General features: G+C 42.2%; 1 protein-coding gene across 9 annotated transcripts in view; it reads right to left on the bottom strand.

Moving 5' to 3' along the window:
- Positions 1 to 12438, bottom strand: part of STAU1 (staufen double-stranded RNA binding protein 1) — a 57309-nt gene extending 44871 nt beyond the window's left edge. For 6 of the 9 annotated variants that reach the window (XR_016039097.1, XM_055438717.2, XM_055438748.2 and 3 more), the window contains exons 1-2: positions 12194 to 12333; positions 2127 to 2197 (exon numbers count right to left, since the gene is read on the bottom strand). The gene's annotated coding sequence lies outside the window, so the exon portion shown is untranslated. Of the gene's footprint in view, positions 1 to 2126; positions 2198 to 3956; positions 4082 to 12193 lie in introns of those variants that run through there. The other 3 variants (XM_055438727.2, XM_088843688.1, XM_055393248.2) reach the window with 3 other exon arrangements.
- Between the last annotated feature and the right edge of the window lie 387 nt (positions 12439 to 12825).

Below are 12825 nucleotides of genomic sequence, written 5' to 3'. Positions count from 1 at the left end.
GCCACGTGGGCAATGGACAACTTTCTTTCCACACAAATGTAACCATTGGGTAGTCCATTTAAAGAAATACTTCCTAAAAGAGAATTCATTATTAATTGTTCATCACAGAAAAGCTATCACACCATACCCTACGCTAAAGTGAAAAAAAAAAAAGATTTTCTTTTGCAGCCTAGCAAGTTGCAAATCTTTCTTTTCTAAGCTTGAAATCTTATCAAGAGCACCCCCCATCTCCCTTCTTCTAGAAGAAACTCTTAAAAATAACACAAATACATTATTTTTATAAGTACGGAAGTGGGTTTGAGAGGTTGGTATGTTTTTTTGGCTATGCAGCACAACTTGTGGGATCTTCTATAATTCACCGACCTGCAACTGAACCGGACCCTCAGTGGTGAAAGCAAGGAATTCTAACCACTGGACCACCAGGGCATTCCCAAAATGGAAATGTTTTTAAATCAAAATGAATATCCATCTGTGATCGCTGGAGATTTTTAAGAGTAGTATTGTGTACCATATCTTGAATAAGGGGCTTGGTTCAACTCCATTAATTGGCTTTTCCTTTCAGAGAAGAGAAACTGTAGACTAGCCCTGTGCCATCTACCTAGAAACACAACAGCACTCACCATCATCTTCAGGCGAAGCAGGCCAGCACCAAGACCTACGTGTCCAAGAAACTAGCCTTGCTGCTAAGTGTGTGCTCAGCTGTGTCCAACCCTTTATAACGTCATAGACTGCAACCCACCAGACTTCTCTGACCATGTAATTTTCCAGGCAAGAATACTGAAGTGGGTTGCCATTTCCTTCTCCAGGGATTGAAAACACGTCTCCTGCATTGGTAGGTGGATTCTTTACCACTGAGCCACCTGGGAAGCCTTTTACTGCTAAGTAGCAACCAACACGGAGAAGGCAATGGCAAGCCACTCCAGTACTCTTGCCTGGAAAATCCCACGGACAGAGGAGCCTGGTGGGCTACAGTCCATGGGGTCGCTACGAGTCGGACAAGACTGAGCAACTTCACTTTCACTTTTCACTTTCATGCATTGGAGAAGGAAATGGCAACCCACTCCAGTGTTCTTGCCTGGAGAATCCCAGGGACAGGGGAGCCTAGTGGGCTGCCATCTATGGAGTCACACAGAGTCGGACACGACTGAAGTGACTCAGCAGCAGCAACCAACAATGTTAAATCAGATCAAACTTTTGAGTTGTAGCTTTCAGTTCTACTCCCAGCTCAGACAGCAATTATATGTCCAACTCCTGGCAATCCACTGCTTGCTTGCCTCAGTTTGCCCAAAGCACCACATATAGGCTCTTTGACAAAGCCTCAGTTGTTGTCATCTGAAAGCTACAACCCTGAAGGAATCCTGAGGCACAGTAACAGTTACTCAGTTCTTTGAAAAACATTTTACAAATTCAGTGTGATGAGTGCATATATATCCATTTCCCTGGGCTTTGTATAACTTAGTTTCTTTTGCATCAATTTCCTCATTCCCAAGGAAAGCAAGGGCTCACTTGTCTACTAATCACCACCTCAGAGAGAGGGTGTGATGAAAGCTCCAGCTCTTAGATGGAGAGTGCTACAGAGCACAAAGCAGGGTCAGTGCTTGCAATGTGTTTTGCAGTGTCCTGATCAAGGACTGTAAAATTCTTAACACACTTACTGTAAACCTTTTTTGGTTGAGATGATCAAAAGCAGCCAGTGGGAAATGGAACCTGTTTTCATTCACAATAGAAAACGATGCTCAATTATTCCCACCAGCTTGAAAACCAAGTTTAGCAAATATCAAAGGCAAATCTCTAAATAAATCTCTAAATCAAAGGCAAACTAAATAAAGTTTCTATGACCAAGATGCTATGTTTAATGCCACTTCAGTGGTCAATTTTCACGTCTCTACATTTAAAGTACATGGTAGGGCTGGCTAGAAGGTTTTACATTATTTCAACAATTTTCCCTGTATTTACTTTCGAATTAAATCCCAAAAGTAAAAAGAAATCAAACTGCATAAAGTTTCTTCTGTTTCTCTAATATTATAGCCATAAGTAAAAGCCATTTGCCGTATAAATCACTGAAGAATTCAAAAACATTATAGATTATGAACACACCTGAAATTATAGAGCCAAATTATGCATACCTTAAAAACAAGTGCTTCAGCAACAATGTCGTTTTGGTTCAGTTCTGAGAGGTTATGTGGTTAGGCAACTCCTGGAAAATAAGAAAGCATGGTACTTTACTAGAGTCGATCTTTTTCTGAAAACAAAGATATATATTGCTGAAGTTTGGGGGAGACTAAAAATGTACAAGAAGGGAAGTTGCTGAAAGCATGAAGTCAAGGCTTGCAGCAGCACACTGTAGCATCTACCAGAAGACACAACTGCCTGGGAACTAACCGGGTACAAAGCACTCTGCAGACACAAACATAAGAGACAATAGAAATTTCCTGTTTAAGTCTTAATTACTTCCTGCTACGCGAACTATGAATACCTCGGAAATTAATTTTTTAAAAGGAACTCAAGGGAACTCCCTGGCGGTCCAGCAGTTGGGACGCCACTGTTTCAGTGCCTAGGGCACAGGCTCGATCGATTGCTCACTGGTGATCTAAGATCCTGCAAGCTGCATGGTGTGGCCAAAAAGGAAAAAACGGATCTGGACAAAAAATACTTTCCAACCACACAAGTCTGATTTTTAAATTTGCAGCCCCTCTCTTTTAACTACTGGTTAAATATTTTAGGGCATAAATGTCCTTGCCATACACTTGATGATGCAAACGCAATTACATGGGAAATTTTACAAAAGGCACTCTGTACACAAGTATTCTTATATTAAACTGCAAAATATGAAAAAACACATTACCTCTAGTAAATCTAAAATCATAATCATTCTTTAGAACTTGATTTCAGGTAACATAAGAGTTTAACTCTCAAACTCCCAAGTCTCATTTACCTAGCAGCTCCTTCTCTTTAAATGGCCAGTAGTCAGTAACAAATAGAATTCCTTACCTTGAGATGCTTTTGGCATTCTTACAACGTAAAATAATTTTAATGTTGCTCATTTCAATTTCACACTGCTACTGTGATTAATAAGCAGTAAAAAGTAGCTTTGCTGTCTAACTAATTTCAGAAATAAAATCATGAATTCTAACGTTCTACAGTATTTTAACAACCCAAGTTTTTTCTGTAAATAGTATACTACACTAACAATTTTCCAATATAGAACCCTACTGTTCCACAATCTTGCCCAAAGACTAGCATGAATGGAAACTGAAAAGGCCTGTGCACAGCCCAAACAGATGTCTAAGACCATTTAATAGAGCCCGTGCCTTTGATCAGTGGGGGCTTACCACAATTCAAGCCCATCTAAATATTGAATGCTTTTGGTAAGCTTGGTTTTCCAGCCCAAACCTTAAGTTAAAAAACTAAAATGGCGGATTTCCCTGGTGGTCCAGTGGCTGGGACTCCGTGCTCCCAATGCAGGAGCGCTGGGTTTGATCCCTGGTTGGAGAACTAGATTCCACATGCCTCCACTAAGAATTCACACATTTCAACGAAAGGTCCCGCATGCTGCAACTAATACGTAGCACAGCCAAATAAATTAATTAATTTTTAAAAATTTAAATGGAATAAAGCAGCTGCTATTAATAGATTCAGAAAATAGTGAGAAACAATTGCCAGCAACTTAACAGCAAGGAAAATGGGGGTGGGGGAAGGGCAGTCTACAACCACTTGGATTTCAAATGTCTCAACACACATAAGTGATAGCTGAGATTCACACACACATTCACATTTCCATGAGCAAACTTTTTATTTAAATCCCCAACCAGTTCCAAAGCCATCATAGTTATTATCAGTGTATGTTTATAGCACTCACTCCAAGAAGCAACAGAGAAGACTATAGGTTAAGCCCAACGCCCTTTCTTTCCCACTCAAGAAACACACTAGAATACAAGACAGTGAATTAAACTCACTGTTGTATTCACTCAACAAGTAACTCCTGAACATCTGCTACATTGTAGGCACTATTCTGGGCACTAGGGAGAGAGGAGTACACAAGTGCCTGTCCTCCCAGAATCCACATTCGTATAGGAACAACCTGGAACTCAACACAAATTTATGTAAATAATTTACAGTAGCATTTTAATTAGTAGTAACATCATTTGTAATACACATTACCTCATCACTAAAGAAGACACAACAAAACATAAAAGGCACCTTGGCTGCAAGACACTGATGCAGGATAAGGGCAAACTAGCTATTACATGGCTGTTTGGGAGAGGTACAGAAAACGTTTTTTTTTTTAACAGCTTGATTATAGCTCAGAATTTTATTTGGTAAACAAAGGCTAGTGCACCCTCAAGGCGTTGAGGGCAGGCCGACCCAGAAGGAGTGTCCAAGAAAGCTCTTGACTAGGGATCTGAGTCTGGGTCCCAACTTTGGTGCTCAGCTGAATCACCCTGAGCAACTTACTCTGTAGGCTCAACCTTTTAGTATGTTAAATAGGGTTACTGCCACCAATTTCATATGATTAATAAACCATAATCATATTATTCCTGGGTGGATTAACTGGTAATGTAGGTGAAATGCTTGTAAACGATGACATCACACCAAAGTCAGCTGTTAGACATCACTTTCTTAGGGTACACAGTAACCAACATTATACTACTAATAAACTATGTTTAAGATACATTATTTGAGAAAGAAAAAAAATATATAGGACTTTCCTGGGGGTCCAGGGGTTAAGAGTCCACACTTCCACTGCAGGGGATGTGAATTTGATCCCTGGTTGGGGAACTAAGCTCTCACATGCCTTGTAACAGGGCAAAAAAAGATTGCAGCAAACTTAAAAACCACCTCATCCCCTCCAAAAAAATTTTTTTACTTTATTCTTTTTTGTTTGGTGTTTAATAAATTCTGAGTTAACAGGGAAAAATAGTTCCCTGAAGCAGTCATCCTCCAACTGTTCCAGACTCTAAAGGTTCATTCTACTACAAACCAAAAGGAAACTTATTTACCTGACCATATTTGACTGTCATCTAGGTAAAGTGTCATGGAGCTTCAATGAGCAGGTTAAATTGTGCAACAAAGAACATAAGCCTCCAAGAATAATCAGACTTATTATTACATATAAATTCTCTGCTAACAGGAAAGGACCGCCTAGCATTTTGTACCAAATCACAATGGCAATGGTAGACAGTGGCCCTATTTGTATCAGGATGGAATCTGCAAGGGTAGAAAATTCATGCTCAGTTAATTTTAATCTATAGAAAGCACGGACTTCAAAAAAGAAAAAATGTGCGAGAATTAGACAAAATCTAGGCAGATCCCAAAGCTCCTGCCTGAGAGAAGCTAATACAGTAACCACTTAAGAAGCATTATCTGCTCACTGCCTTCCCAGAAAACACCTATTTCCAACATCTTTTCCTGATTAATGAGACACACTTACAACACCTTGGTTGAGATTAAACACAGAATGGAAACTTAAACACCATCTCACTAAAACCCCCAAACCAAAGGCACACTCAGTTTCACTGATTTTTAAGACTAGCCATAAAAGATGACGACTGCAGAGCTGCAGAACCAAAAAGGCTTCTCATTCAGGGAATCATTGATTCAAAGAAAGTAAAAAATAAACTGTTTAAGAGGCAGTCCAATACCAAACAGAAAGCTACATTAAATATTCTGAGTACCATCAGCCAGGAAATGAACGTTAGAAATGGCTGGGAACCAAAGAGGGCAATAGCCCTATAAAGTTAGAGGCTTAGTTAACTCATTTCCAATAAAGCAGAACAACATGACTCTAAAGAAACTAGTTTTCTTAGCAACGATCTTGTCCATAGTTAATCAACAGTTCCCTGAAGATTGATTATAAATCAATCATTTATAATAAACCTCATGAAAGGGAATTATAGCAATAATTTAGGGAAAGGCTAATGAAACCTCCTCCTCCCCATTTACTTCTAAGCCCTACCCTCAACCTTTGAATCAGCCTAACAGTTTAAGTTGACTGGAGCAATCTATCACAACAAATAAAAGGAAACTGTAAATCCAAGCTACTTCAAGGAAATGACACAGCATTCATTTAAAAGACTGAGTATTACTGAGCCAGACTTTTCCCCAAATTGATCTAAAGCCTTAGTGAATAAAATTCATCCTAACTGCTGTGGGTAGGAGAACTGGGAAGAAAGCACTGTTGACAGGCAGAATCAATTATCCTAAACAAAAAGCACCTGAGAATAATTAGAGACAGTGTTGCTCAGTAGAAAGAGCTCAGGACCCGCTCCAGTACTGGGCCTCCCAGACAGACCTCAGTACCTCAGCTATTACGACCCTTCACTGGAAGGACAGCTCAGAAGAATCAGAAATACAACACTGAAGTGTCCACTTCAACATCTAGCACAAAGGAAGAGCTCAATGAACAGCAGCTTTTATATTATTAAATAAATTCAATCTGACCTTTCAGATTCCTTTGCTGCATCAAGTAACTGCTACCCTGTAATCCTAACCTGGCACATGGTAATAGCTCAATAAATAGTAGCAAATATTATTATCCAGCAAATTCACTGATCCTGTCCTCAGTCATAAAAAATCTATAAATATAAACTTAGTTACTTACCACTTGTAAAAAAATTTTTTTTAATGGAAGTAGAGAACACGCTGATTAAAATCAACCCACACTCACTGGGTAACCAACTGTACCTCAGGTAGACAGACAATCTGATGAGCAACCACTTTCATTTTGGGAAAAGACCCCAGGGCACTTAAATAGGTTTTCTTAGACTTTGTAGTTCAGCAGACATTTCAAAAGGCCTCTAGGATAATTATGACCTCTATTATAGGATAAAACAATTTTCTGTTTTGCTTTCATTACCGTTAAAAACTCACAGAGTCATCACACTTTTCCAAATTAGATTCCAGTTTAAACAGAAGCAGATGCGCTGCAGATTTAATATTTAAAGACCAATTTTTAATTGAAAGCAAATACATTCTTGGATAGATTTTCCTACTTTTGTTTTCAGTAAATATACTTTGAGGGAGTCCCCTGAATATACTCCTTTAACAATTGAACATGTGTTATTTCAGAAAACAGAATTAAGTCTGAAGAGAGTTTGCTTCTACCTCCATTTATCCGGTGACACAAGTCACTTTACATCAGCCTTATCTACTTCTCGGAGAAGGCAATGGCAAGCCACTCCAGTACTCTTGCCTAGAAAATCCCATGGATGGAGGAGCCTGGTAGGCTGCAGTCCGTGGGGTCGCTAAGGGTCGGGGACACAACTGAGCGACTTCACTTTCACTTTTCACTTTCACACATTGGAGAAGGAAATGGCAACCCACTCCAGTGTTCTTGCCTGGAGAATCCCAGGGACGGGGGAGCCTGGTGGGCTTCCGTCTATGGGGTCACACAGAGTCGGACACGACTGAAGTGACTTAGCAGTAGCAGTATCTACTTCTATGGAAATGTACATATTTAAAATAAACAAGCTATTGACAGTAATTTCCTCATTCTACCATTTTACTAAAATAATTATCTTTGATAGTTCAGAGCATTTTTTAGTTCAGAGCATGAAGCTGTCAGCAAAATATATCCAAGCCATCCATCTGGCAGCATTTGTTAAGATCAACATAGCTGCATATTTATAATCTTATTATCTCCTTATGTGAGAAGAAAGGATCTGATCAACATTACTCGAACTTTATAATACTTGATACATGGCTAAGCACATCTTCATGCAAAAAGTTCTTAAAACAATTCCCTTTAAAAAGCAAAGTTCTGGGACTTCCCTGGTGGTCCAGGGGTTAAGATTCTGGGTTTCTCCTGCAGAGGGCACGGGTTCAATCCCTGGTCGGGGAAGTTCCACATGCTGCACAGTTCAGCCAAAAAATAAAGCAAAGAGTTCTGTAACTAAAATAAAATTTGGAAACAAAAGTCAACAAAGCTCTTGGCTTTCAGGATCAAGGAATACCTTGTAGGACTGTCTCAATTTAAGATGAACTCTGGTTAAATCATGCTGTGTGCTGATATTATAATTTACTTGGAAATGTACTGAAAATAAAGCAGATTAAAAGAGATGGACAGACAGAAATGGCATGCGATAAAGCAAATATAGTAAAATAATGGTAGAAAGTAGGTGGTAAATATAGAGGTGTACACTGAAATTCTTCAAACTCTGTTATATGTGTGAAAAATTTCATAACAAAATGTTAGGGAAAAATAACCATAGCAACGAAAATGTCTTCTCATGGTTAAATGTATAAATCATATTTTTTGGAACAGCATAAATAAAACCTGGTCAAAACCAAGCATTTAAGGAAAAGCCCATGCAGAAAATTACACCAGAAGCATTTTAACTACAAAGGTCTCTGTCACAAGAAGTTAATCTGAATCAATCTGTTATAGATCTAATGTGAAACAAAATTATGCTATAAAATTCTCTAAACTTTTTTTTAGGTGAATCCTCACCAATATAACTTAACAACAGTAGTTTGTGATCTTTTCTGATTGAAAAATTAATTTTACACAATTCAATGAACATACATATATAATACATATACATACATAAGTGAACAAAAGTTCTCTAAATAATTTCGAAGGCCCCCAAATCCTATTCTGAGAGAAATAAAACAACTCCAAAAGCTCTCATTTGAGGGAGAGAAATTAATATTTCCCCAAATTGAGCAATTCTTTGTTACTAAGTAGGACATTAAATATAATCCAATTTGGAGATTCATAAACTAGGCTTCTAGTATTGACATATGACATCCTACAGAAAGATACCTTTTTTATGAAAGTTTCATCTTTCTTCTGGTGAATTTAACTTTCTCACTCCATCCAGTCAAAGCACATCAGAGAAAATTGCCCCACAAGCTGAGCCCCACTCTATGCCTCCGCCCATCGTCAAGTCTTATTGGGGAGAAACTCTGGATAAAGCAGCCCGCTATAGCCCATGTTTAATAATTATATCCACAATGTTAATGGCTTAGACTTCAGAATTGGAGAAGGGGGTAAGTACCATGAGTCATGCTCGTTTCTAAACTTAAGATAATCTGTATATAAATAGGCTTTCTGGCCCAATCTTAAAAGCGAGCACTTTAGTCTGAACAAATGGTAACAATTCCAAATATTTAAAAGTTTTACTTAATTCCTACTGGGAAGCACTATGCATTTTTAAAAAATAAACTATTTTGTGTCCTTTCTTAGATGTCAAAATGCTTGGGTTTCCCCCCTCCCTAATTTTAAGAGGCAGGCATATTCCTGCTTATCTCCCAGGTTGTAGTAACTAACAAGTAAATTAACTGATTAAGCTCAAAAGTAAATCTGAACAATTAAAATAATGATGTGACAGGTCTACAAGTTGAAAACTGTTCCTAACCAGAAATTTCAAAAGTAACAGTAACAAACACAATATTCCTGTCAACCTCCATTCTAAGAGAGATCTCTTTATAGATGAGAAAGAGAAACATGAATATTCATGCTGTGAATTCATTCTTATTTATAAAATTGGTGTGTAAATACAGCAGATTGTGGGGAGTGGCCATCTTTAAAAAATAATTCACAACAGCTTTGAAATAAAATATCCTTTGCTTAATTCTTAACCTAAGGTGATAGCAGTGTATTTACACAACTACTGGAAAGAAACTTTGGAGGTTTCATAATGAATTATTAACTGTACTGTAACTTTGACACAAAGCTTTTCTCCATTGAAGTGGTTTAACAGGTAGGCCTCCACTAAAACAAGATTAGGGATATCTGTATTTCTGACTGCTTTTCAATTACAGTCATTAATAGTTCAAGAACTGTTGCTATTGTACACAAAGAAGCAGGGCAGCATTTTGGATATGTCTTTGAGGGTGGTTAAGTTCCCCCCGCCATATACAGTAATCATGTATAAACAGAGATAAGAAGCCCAATAAACAAAATGAGAACTATGATTCCACTAAAAGTAAATCTTGTAACAGATTAAGAGTCTGGGGCAATCTGGTAAAATTGTATGACATTCAGGATTTATATCAAAATAATCCAGTTTGGGGAAGGGGGTACTACATGAAACAAGACTGACCTTGGCTATGAGTTAATAATTATCAAATGTGAATGATCAATCCGGGGGTTCTCTATACTGTTTGACTTTTGTATGTTTTCCAAAAAAAAAATGTTTTTTTTTTAATTAGATTATCAACTGCAGAGTTAAAGTCATTTCCCTAACACTACAATTTTGAATACGGCAGAAGACATACTTTGTATTGCCTTTATACCTGTTTTTAGTCATCCAAACAAAGACTTTAAACTATTTCTTGGATTTAAGACGGTTTCAGAAAATTCTAGGAAAACGTCAAAATCCGGGAGGCCACTTTGCATCCGGTGTGTTACTGAGACATGGGTGTAAATCAAGAGTTTAAGTTCAGAAGGAAATGTACTACCTACAACAATCCTATGATATGAGGGTCAGTCAGCAGAGCAAACACACCTTCCTCACTCTTCCGTAAATTAGAACCCCCATAAACTGAGTTTCCTTAATGAAGGGGACAACTGTACAATTGAAAACGAAATTAAAAGAAACTCAGTATCTTCACACCAAGCTGCTGTTTGAAAAATCCCACTTGTTGGAAGGGAGGCTAAGGAGGGAAGGGATACATGCACACATACAGCTGATTCAGAAGGTTGTACGGCAGAAACTGACACAACCGCTGGAAAGCAATTATGCTCCAAATAATCACCACCAACAAAAGAAACAGAAATTAAGAACTAAAAATCCCACCCGTGGCCAGGATGACTGCAGCTCCCCCCACCACCCCACTGTATGTTTAGTTTTGACTTCAACAAGCTGCACTGCAATCTACCTCTGGTAAGCACACTGATTCCTGAAAAGTCCAAAATCAACCAAAAATCTGGTCTCTTTTTCCACCACCCTCTAAACGATGAAAGCGACAAGGAGAAGGGCAAGAATGACCTTAAAAACGTCCCCACAGCCAGAGAACAGAGGCAGAACAGACGGAAGCACACATCTTCGCCCGAACAGAAGAAAACGTCCACATAAGCAACACGGAGGTGGGGCAAGGGCTTAAAAGCAAAGCCGGCCCGCGGGGACGGAGGGAACTTAAAAGCAAAGCTGCGGTGAGGAAAAAAAAAAAAAAAAAGTTAGAGATGAAGCGTCAAGAAAAGGCAAGATATTTTTCCAGCTCCGGACACGGACACCCTCCCTCCAGAGCCTGACAAACACAGCAAGCGCTCCAAAATGGTTTGCTAAACTCAATGAAACTTTCCCAGAAATGGAATGACAACAAAAAGCCGCATGATGGGCAGGGGAAAAGGAAAAAAAAAAGGACAGGTTGCTCACAGACTTGAGGGAACTGGTGAAAATCCTGCAGTTGACTCAGCGGAGGAGATGGAAATAACACTTCTCTTTCACAGTCTGCCGGCTCACAGAGTGTCCCCATGAAACGGACGCCCCTTTCAGATGCTGACCACCCCAAAACAATGCCCCGGCGCTGGCGGTGGGCACAAAGCTGAAACGTTTCCGCCTCTAAGGAAACCCAAAACGGGTAAGTAGGTCAACTCTGGTCCCATTAAGTTAGACCCTAATATCACGCTAATAAACTATGCAGGCGGTGGATTGGGACACGCTGTGGGTCTGGCACCCTGATAAGCGCTTCCCACGCCCCGTTTCACTGAACTCTACCAGCCTTTGGAGGCAGGGACGGCATTCGCCCCCTTTTACAAACCAAAACACAAAAGACTTCCAGCGACTTGCCGAAGAGAGGGGGACAGTGCTGGGATCTGCCCCCCACCCCCACGTCGGACACCTCGTATCTCGCTCCACACCCGGCTGAGGCGATCTGGGTGCCCCGGACCCCCAGGGACTGGAAGCGGGGGGACCCCCGGGCCCCCCCGCGCCCCGGCCCCGGGAATAACTTCGGCAACGCAGCGCGAGGGAAAGGAATGAGGCAAGGCGGCGTGGCACCTGTTTCCTGGGCCCCCGGCGCGGGACGGAGTGGCGGGGGGCGCCCGGGGTGCAGGCCGCGCCGGGCGCCCAGGGGCTGGGGGGCGCGGAAGAGCCCGCCTCCTCCGGTAAGGCCCCGCGGGCGGGGGAGAGAGGCCCGGGCGCGGGGGGCGGGGAGAGAGGCCGAGAGCGCGCGGGCCCGCCGCGGCCTAAGCCCCAGGCGCGCGGCCCACCGGCCCCCGCGGCCCCGTCAGGCCCGGCCGTCTCACCTGGCTGCTGCCCCGGGCGCGTCCCCCGGCCGGCGGTCCTGGGCGGCGGCGAGGAGGGGAAGGAGGAAGGCGGCCGGGGCAGAAGGAAGGGACGGCGGGTGGGAGAGGCGGAGTGGCCGCGAAGGAGGCGGGCGCCGCCGGGCCGGGGGTCTGAGGGAGGCGGGGAGCCGAGCCAGACACGGCCGCCGCCGGCGCAAACGCTGAAGAGCCGCCCCGGCGCCCGCAGCCCCGCAGGAAGTGATGGGGGAGGGGCCTGCGCCCGCCCTCTCGGCCCCCGCCCGTCTCCGTGCCCAGCCCCACCCCCACCCGCGGCCCAGACTACAGGTCCCGGCGGGCGCTGCGGCGGCCGCCGTCACGTGAGGCACGCCGGGAGCCGGGCTGACTGGAGCCGGGCCGGCCCCGCCTGCGCCTCTTCGCCGGGCCCTAGGCGCCCGGGGCCTGCTGGGAGTTGTAGTCCTCTGGTGGGGCGGGGGGGGAGGTGTGGGTTGCCCGCTAGAGCCGAGTGGAGGCTGGGCCTTCCTTCTTTCCTTCTTCCGTTTCGTTCTTCCCTTTTCCCTTTTCCGTCTTCGTCTCCTCCGACCTGCGTTACTCCTTTCTCGCCTCTCAATTCCTCCTTTCGTAAATGTTTATGA

The sequence above is a fragment of the Moschus berezovskii genome, chromosome 15 (assembly GCF_049115385.1).
Source record: "Moschus berezovskii isolate FMDL1 chromosome 15, NW_MosBer_1.0, whole genome shotgun sequence".
In the NCBI taxonomy this organism is placed as follows: domain Eukaryota; kingdom Metazoa; phylum Chordata; class Mammalia; order Artiodactyla; family Moschidae; genus Moschus; species Moschus berezovskii.
Note: the sequence above shows the minus strand (reverse complement) of the source record. Positions and strands in the feature narration are given on the sequence as shown.